Source organism: Equus quagga, chromosome 15, assembly GCF_021613505.1.
Source record: "Equus quagga isolate Etosha38 chromosome 15, UCLA_HA_Equagga_1.0, whole genome shotgun sequence".
NCBI classification, from domain to species: Eukaryota; Metazoa; Chordata; class Mammalia; order Perissodactyla; family Equidae; genus Equus; species Equus quagga.
In genome coordinates, this window is record NC_060281.1 from 89,647,125 (window position 1) to 89,656,102 (window position 8,978).

The 8,978-nt window shown below is 46.8% G+C and overlaps 1 protein-coding gene across 2 annotated transcripts in view; it reads left to right on the top strand.

Moving 5' to 3' along the window:
- MAPK1 (mitogen-activated protein kinase 1) overlaps positions 1-8,706 on the top strand; it is a 96,935-nt gene extending 88,229 nt beyond the window's left edge. The window contains exon 9 of one of the 2 annotated variants that reach the window (XM_046641136.1): positions 4,787-8,706. The gene's annotated coding sequence lies outside the window, so the exon portion shown is untranslated. The remainder of the gene's footprint in view (positions 1-4,786) is intronic. The other variant, XM_046641137.1, reaches the window with a different exon arrangement.
- Positions 8,707-8,978: the final 272 nt, after the last annotated feature.

Genomic DNA, 8,978 nt, shown 5'->3' on the forward strand with positions numbered 1-8,978 from the left:
CGGTCCTGAAAACTCCTGTGTCACTAGAAGCAGAAAAAGTAAGGAGGCGTGGCTTTTCCTGTTAGTGTCTGCTGTCTCACCAGAAGCGAGCCACCAAGGATGCCCAGCAGTCCGGCTGAAAGGCTTCCAGCCCCATTCGTAAGAACAGAGAACAAGGGAAGGAGAGAAAGGAGCCGAGAACAGACATGGCCAGCTCAGCCTCAGAGAGCCGTGAAAGCCAGGCAGCGTCTGAGGGCTGGGAACTCATAGTGGGTAGACTCTCCTAGTTTGGGGAATGGAAAATGGTGCTTTCAAAAGAAGCCTGACATCAAAGCAGGAAGGACTGGAGAAGACTGAGTGGGAGACACCCACTGTATCTGTGGGCTTCCAGACCAACGGGCGTAGGCTTGGACTAGGGCTATGGTGGCAAGGAGCCTTGAATTCATGAGAGAGGAGGAAAGGCAAAGTGTGAAAGACTCCAGGTTTTCCCAGATTGGAAACTGAGAGTCAAGGGGAGTGATGCTAGTGCTGTTAAACCCTTGCTTAGCCTCATCTTGACACTGGGCATGTCCTGAAAGGCAGACTCAAAGCAAGTGGAGTGTTGAAGAAGCAGGAGGCGCACTCTGACAAGCAGCCCTCCGGGAAGTGCCTGAGCAGGAAGGAGGGAGATGTCACAGGGGCTGCGGAGGTAGAGTCTGTGAGAGCTGGGGTCATCTATCCTCTCCTGCCTCGAGGGATGGACAGCCTGTTGAGTATTGGTTACCCACAGTGATTGCATGGTCACTCACTGACAGAATGTCAGGCCCCAGACCGCAGCTGTTTTCACACCTTAACCCGATTCTCTGTGAGGCTTCCTTCCTGGCGTCTCTGCTTGGTGTGCACAGTGTGGGAGATGTCGCTCCCAGGAGCCTGCTCCCTCCTCCCTGTGTCTGCAGAAGTCAGGTTGCCTGCACCTGGGTCAGCTGCCAGGTTTTGTGAATAAATTTTATCTGGTCCTTTACAGAACAGGTTTGCTAACCCCTAGCCTAGAAGGTTGAGCTCAGCAACTTCTGTCGCTTTTCTTCCTTCACAATCCCTTTAACAGCTCATTTTCCTGAAGCCAGGTAGTGGCCTCCTTTCCCTTTTTCTTGTCTGAGTTCACGCTTCATGCTTACTCTGGCCCAGGCACGTTAGACACCCAGTGAGCAGAACAAACAAGACCTGAACATGGCCTCAAAGGGGCAGATGGTCCAGTAGGAGACAGACACACTCAGAACTGTCACGCACGTTTTCAGTGTAAGAGAGCACCTGGGGATGACCTCATTATCAGTTTTTCATCGTTCGTTTAATCGCCATTGAGCACTTCCTAATGCCAGGTAGGAGGGAAACAAAGATGAGTAAGACCCAGGCTTTGCTTTCCAGCAAGCTGACGACAGGACACGGGTAGACAACAAGGAGCTGGGCACAGTATTGTGGGTGCTGTACCAGAGGTCATTACAGGCCCAGAGAGGTTCAGGAGGCTCCACGTTGCGGAGTTCTGGGAAGGGCGCACTCTGCTGTGGCGGAGGGGTGTGGCAGTGTGGGGCCAGGAGTCAGGGAGTCAGGCCTGTATGGGGGCCCTGGGAGAGCCGAACTCTGAGGAGGCCGAAGCCTAGGCTTGCCAAGGATCCCAGCTCTCCCTCGCAGGTAGTTTTGGGTCCAGAAGCATCAGAGCAGGTGACACTGGGGGCAGTAAGGAGATGTGGGGAGCTTGGAGGGCAGGAACCCATGGGACGAATGGCCAGCCGCTGGAGGAGAGGGCAGTGTAGTGAGCACAAGGAGAGCAAGACAAAAGCGAGAGTGCTCCGAGGCCCACAGGACGTGGCTGCTGACTAGATGCTGCCTGGAGTCGGAGTGAGCACACGGGACGGAGACCCCTCCCAGGGTCCACCCTGGTTCTGAGAGGCCGGGACTGGGGCTTGTTACCAGTGGAGAGGGGTGGCAGGATGGGTGCTGTGTTTAGTTCACTTCCTCCAGGGGCACAGAAGGCACATTACATTCTTATATCCTGACTTTTTTCTAACATTTTCTAAATGACAATTTTCAACTATTCTGAAAAGTTGAGAGTTTTATAGTCGACACCCATATTCCCACCACCTAGATACTATGATTAATGTTTTACTATACTTGCTTTCTCACATGTCTGTCCATCGGTTTCTCCATCTACCCATCAATCTATCCTTTTTTTCCATGCATTTCAAAGGAAGTTGCCAGCATCTAGGCTGACGTATAATTTAATCATCTAGAATGTAAAAGTGCATCCAGAAGAAGGTGGGGCTGGGAGCAGTCCTTACACTGTGGGCCGGGTTCTTCCACAGACATTGCATTTTGACGATCACAGCAGCATTCTCTGAAGTCAGCACACAGCCCATATTCGTGATCGAGGAAGCTGAGGATTGTACATCAGTGGCAAAACTAGGCAGGTCCAGGTCTTTAGACCCAGACTTCCGTTTTCTTGTAAGCTCTCTACATTGCCTTGAGTAGATTTGTGCCCTCAGAAACATCCGAGGACTCAGTCACAATGCTACGGAGCCTTGTTACTGGATTTCCAGCTGACAACGTGAAGTTAGAAGCTGTAGATTGGAGAGTGAGAGGTGAAGGTTCTGTAACATATGGAAACATTAGAGAAAGATGATGGTTGATCACCTAGTTACAGTAGGAAAGAACTGGAAAACATGGACACACAGGACCGTCCAGCACAGCGATGGGGACCCCTTTGGTAGAGGGGATGGCAAAGACGACACCAAAGGAGGCCCCAGAGTCCTTTGCTTCCTGGTGCACAGGCATTACTGATGTCCATGGTGGCTGCCCTAAGAGGTCTTAAAAGGTTGAAGTATGTTCATTAGATTTTGTCTAAGAAGGTCAATTTTAGAAATGTTTCCATTGAAAAGTTAAAAAGGTGTATGTGGTTAATACTTTGTGACAAGCCTCCTGTTTCTCGGGGCTCAGACCTCATCCTTACTAGACCACCTCCTGAATCTCCTTCAGCGAGAGGCTGATGAAGGTGCCTGACTTTCTTCCTCATCCACCTGTTGGTGAATTTTCTCAGGTGGATTGATTACTAGGGGCATTAAGCTCTTGTTTCCCTTTGGTTTCATTAAAGATCAAAGCTTTTGTGCCAGCCCTGTGGCTGAGTGTTTAAAAGTTCTGCACACTGCACTGTGCTCTGGCGGCCCAGGTTTGCTGGTTCAGATCCCAGGCGCAGACCTACTCCACTCATCAGCCGTCCTTTGTAGGCGTCCCACAAACAAAATGGAGGACGACTGGCACAGATGTTAACTCAGGGCGAATCTTCCTCAGGAAAAAAAAGATAAGAGCTTTTTAGGGCAGTTGTAATTTCCCTCCAGATGATAGGTTTGGTTGCAGTTCAGCGTACCTCTAGATGGAGGTCATTTCCCATCCCTGAACTGGTCTTCTCGTCACACAATTGGGCCATAACACCCATCCTTCCTGGCCTGACTTGTCGGGGTAGATGCAAGCCATCGTCTGAAAGTGCTTTGTGAAATACTGAAGTGATCTTCTGCTAGATCATTATGTGGGCAAACATTCCACGCCAATAAGGGTCTCCGGAGGGAGGACCATTTCGTTTGCATTTCGACATACTTGGTTACCCTCGTGGCCATCTCATCCAGGCTTCCTCGTCAGAACCAAGAACGTAGAACATGGTTTGAATGGCAGTCTTTTCGCTCCTCCCAGGGATGGTCCAAAACTCACAGAGACCTTGGGGTGAAGTTAATTCATTACACACAGTGGGTGCTTTAGGCAGTGGTTCTCAAAAGTGTGATCTCTCTGGGCCCCACTCCCCAGCAGCTGTGTTTTACAAGCCCTCCAGGGGATTCTGATGCTCACATTTGAGAACTACGAGGCCTGGTGTGATTAGAGTAGATCTGATGTGGAATAGAATTTCTCCAAGTAAAATAGAGACATTAGGATAATGAAGAGGGAAATATGTTTCTTGTACTTGTATGGTGTGACGTTCCTCGTGGCCCTCTTGCAGGTGGCTCACATGCAGACATCTGGAGAACCAGGTGGACCCTGTCAAGTGTAGGAAGTGAGTGAAGGCGCTTGGCAGGTTAGCACCTGCTGTCTTTCTGGGTGCTGTCCTGGAGGCCTGGTGGGAAAAGAGCTGTCAGATCGCCTCAGAGCCAGCTCCTGTCCGTGGGAGCCAGGCCCTGGCTCCCTGCCTTTCCAGAGTCTGGGCCCACCAACCTCACACTTCCAACCAGCACTTTGTTATCTATTCTTTTTTGTCATAGTCAGAGAAGGCTTGAGTATTCATAACAGCACACTTTCTGCTGCCTGTGTAGTTGATTTTGTCCCACCTGGTCATCCAGAGAGAAAGAGATTTACTAAGAATAGGAGGAGGCAGAAAGGTCCTTTGCATATATATGTATCATTTTACAAAGACCCTCAGACTCTGGTTTTGACCATCGGAGTGGCGGGTGTCATGTGGTTAATAAAAGGCATCTTGGGAACACGGAAGCCAGCCCGGCTGTGAACGTGTGTGTGTCCCTCCCTTTCCTACCTCTCTGAGAGAGGTTTGAGAAGAGGCGCGTGTGAAGTGAAGGCAGAGCCCTGCCATGTGCCATGCATCCTCGAGTGCGAGTGAAAGGACCTTTTTGCAGGAGTATTTTTCCTTTGCTTTTTCACTTTTCCATTTTTCATAATATTGCAGTTGGTGTTTTAATGTGGTTTATTGTTTTCACTTTTCCATTTTCCTCACAACTTCCGAAGATGTTTTAAAACATGGTTCATTCTTAACTTGTAGGTTTGTTTGTTTGTTTTCCAGTAGGACAAGGGCTCAGAGGACTGGACGTGCTCAGACATCGGTGTTCTTCTTCCCAGTTCCTGACCCCGGTCCTGTCTCCAGCCCGTCTCGGCTTATCCACCTTGACTCCTTTGAGCCGCTCAGAGGGGCGGTTTCTGGTAGTTGTGGCTTTTATGCTTTCAAAGAATTCCTTCAGTCCAGAGAACTGTTCCTGGCACCCCTGTGTGTGTCACCCACAGGTGACCTGTGGCAGTATGTACTTCCAGTGCACCTACTGCTTACCGTTGCTTTAGTCACTAACCGCTTTCTGGTTTGAAAGATGCAGTGGTTCCTCCCTCTCCTGAATCCTTTCCTCCGTGACGCCCTGCTGACCTGTGCAGTCTCCCGGAGACAGTGCTTTCCACATTGGCTCTCGTCACTGGCATCTCACTTCGTGATGGGGAGGCTACTACCTAGGGCACTTTAAGTCAGTGACAGCCCCTTGTTTGCACTTCACCTTCTCACCATAACTGGCTCCCTGAGCAGGGGCTCATGGAAACACCAGGGATGACGTTGCAGCTTGCAGCAAGCGCCCCCATCTCGGGACTCTTTGGGGCACTGGTCAGCATCTTTTTTCATATCGTGTGAGTCAGTAGCATATTTAAGGATGTGCTGTTCGCTCAGCTTTTAGAAAACTCAGTCATATTTCTAAATAAAAGGAAGGACTGCACCCAGCAGTTTCACTCTGTAGATTTACTGTGATTACTTACTTGTACCATTTATAGAGAGATAACACTTGCCAAAACGTGTTATATGCAGTACTGAGTGTTTGCAGGACTTATGCAAAAAGGTTTAAAGTGGCGGCTTCACTGGGGATTAGTGAGAGCTACACAAAGGTCACAGCAGGGTGCTGAGGAAACGTCTGGAGAAGTAGCCAGCAGGCTGCTCCCGTGTCTGGGGGCTGAGCTCCACACGTGTGTGTGCACGGAGGCCCCTGAGCTGCCTCAGGTGGTGCGCCACGTGCAGTGTAGCCACACCCACTGCCGGAGGGTTTAGCGGAGAGGAACACTGCGTCTTTAAATGAGAAAGTGTACAATTCTTTTTCCTCCTACAGCATGTCAGCATCTCAAGTTCATTTTTTAACCTGCAATATAACAATTTGTAATAAAGCCTTCGTGAGCTCATGACACGCAGCACTGTTGTGTCGTCAGGGACACAGACGTCTCTGTACTGCTGAGCTAAGGCCATCAGCAAAAGCTAGCACTGAGTCATGTTTGGAGCTCTAGCCCATACTTTCCTGATCTCTCTAAGTATTTGTTCCTGCCACTGTACACTGTGGCATTGGCTCGGTGTTCTGTCCCAGTGCAGTGCCTCCTCTTGACTCCCCCACTGCTCTCTGTGGTGAGAAATTTGCCTTGTTCAATAATTACTGTACCCTCGCATGACTGTTACAGCTTTCTGTGCAGAGATGACTGTCCAAGTGCCACATGCCTATGATTGAAACGAAAAATCTATTGTTACCTCTGAGTTGTGCTCCACGGAAAATGCTATCCAGCAGATCACTTAGGAAAAATAATTCTATTTTTAGCTTTTCATTTCTCAGCTGTCCTTTTTTCTTGTTTGGTTTTTAACAGCAATGGATAATGGGTTATATAAAGACTGCCTGCTAATATGATCAGAAATGCACTTGTAATTCATGGAAATAAATGTACATCTTCTATCTTCATATTCATGTTAAGATTTAGTGTTGATTTCCTCTGGATCAGCGTGTCCGAGTGGACAGTCAGGTTCAGTTTGCACTTAGAACAGAAATGCTTACAGGCTCACCTTCCCGCCTGGACATTGCCCCAACACTTCAGTTTACGTAAGATGATTCAGAAAACATTTCTGTAGGGTCCTTTTTTCCCCTCTGCACAATAGAGAATCAATTCTGACATGTTCCTTTATTCAAATCATTGGTCTAAAATGTTATATCAAACTCTGATGAAGAAGCCCAAACATCTCAGGTTGGATTCTCTGGTTCTTTCTAAAGAGGGCCTGCCTGTGTGCCCCAGAGCTGCTGCTGGGCTCGGCCGAGTGCTGGGAAGGGCTGCCTGGCATCCCTCGGCCCATACCACCCGGCTCAGGGTGCTGCTGCTCAATCTCATGGACTAAAGAAGGATGGCTGCCTCATCCTCGGAAACCAGAACCACATCTAGGTTCTTGCCCTAAGATGCACGATTTCCCCTCCCTGCGCAGAGCTGCCATGTGAGGGTTCACACGGCATTGACAGGATGCAGAGGTTTGACTGTTACTTGGTACATTCATAAGTCAGTTTTCATTTTAAAAAGAGCATCGACGGTTTTATTCCTCTTATTTCTTTGTACTTTTTAAATGGAATGTTTGTAATGAGGTTAATATGGAGTAGTCTAAATAGAAAGCCATAGCCTTGGTTACTAATGCCTGGGGACTGGGGACCCTCTCCCATCCCCTCGCTGGTACCGTGGAATCAGATTGGCATGAAACCACTAACTGCGTTCTAGAATCACTGTAGCCATAAGTTGCGTGCTTTTTATTAATCATGCCAAATTTGGATTTTCAGGTCAGAATTGTCATAACCAAGGTACCTGTGAAAAGTACTAGCTATTATGTGTGATAGACTCATCATTTGGATCTTCTTGACTAAAAATGTACAGGTTGGATCATCGAAATTGATATTGGTGATACCAAACGCCTCCATTATTAGTGTGCTCAGATAAGTGTTCAGACTAATGGCTTTTTTTGGTGTCTAAAATGTAAGCAAAAAATTCCTGTTGAAACATTCCAATCCTTTCATTCAGTGTGAAACAAAATACCTGAGAAGCCAGTGGAATGGATTTGAGAGAACTCATGATGACTCTGTGCTGACACAAGTCTTCACAGCTGATGGAGACATGTAGACCGTTTTGATGCTTGAGTAGAAGAGTATCATTGTATTTGTGTGCAGTACACAGTGCATGGGGTGTTCACGGTAACTCCTGCTGCAGGCCTAGTGATGAGGATACAGGTACCTGTTAGCTTCCAGGAGCCACAAGTGGCTCGTCATGGTTGTCTCTGAGGAGTCACCAGGTATCCTGCCCATGCCACATGCCGCGTAATATTCAGACCACTCAGAGGACACTGTTTGACCTTTATTTGCTTATATGTTAAGATGGTTTTTAAATTAGTACCTTTTATATAGTATGGTAACAGTATGTTCATACTCACATACGTATGCACACATGCTTTGGGTCCTTCCATAATACTTTTATATTTGTAAATCGATGTTTTGGAGCAATCCCAAGTTTAAAGGAAATATTTTTGTAAATGTAGTGGTTTTGAAAATCTGAGCAATCCTTTTGCTTATACATTTTTAAAGCATATGTGCTTTAAAATTGTTATGCTGGTGTTTGAAATAAGATACTCAGTGCAGAGGAGAAGCATGTAGCAGGAGAGTAAAATGTGGTTTCTCTCACTGTCCCCCAGCTCAGCATCACGCTCAGAAGCAATAGGGGATCTGGAGGGAATTCTCTAGGGTTGCAGCAGATTTACCTACAGCTCGTTGCCTTTTTTTGTGCTGTTTATCCATATAGAGCACTCAAGAAAGTCCTGAAACTGCTCTGTATCTGCTTTGTACTGTCGGTGCCTTCTTGGTAACGTACCCCAAACTCTGCATAGATTATTTAGTATAATGGTAAGTTAAAAAACGTTAAAGGAAGATTTTATTAAGAATCTGAATGTTTATTCATTATATTGTTACAATTTAACATTTATTTGTGGTATTTGTGATTTGGTTAATCTGTATAAAAATTGTAAGTAGAAAGGTTTATATTTCATCCTAATTCTTTTGATGTTGTAAACGTACTTTTTAAAAGATGGATTATTTGAATGTTATGGCACCTGACTTGTAAAGAAAACTACAAAAAAAATTAGAATCATTAAATTGTGTCCCTGTGTTACCAAAATAACATGGTACTGTGCATGTATAGTTTAATTGGAATTTCATAGTGAAAATATGCAATCATCTAGTCCCTTATTACAATGTTTCCCAAATAAGTGTGTCTTCTAATTTTACTTTGTTTATAATAGTGAAAAAAACCATAAGCTAGTGTTCTGGAGTTCAGTGGGATTTTAGCTCCATCAGGTGTTCCAGATTGTTCTTCAGCCCTTTGGCTGTAGAGGGGGAACAAGGCAGTGCTAGGAGGCCGAACTCAGTGCCCCTGTGCGTCTCTTCTCA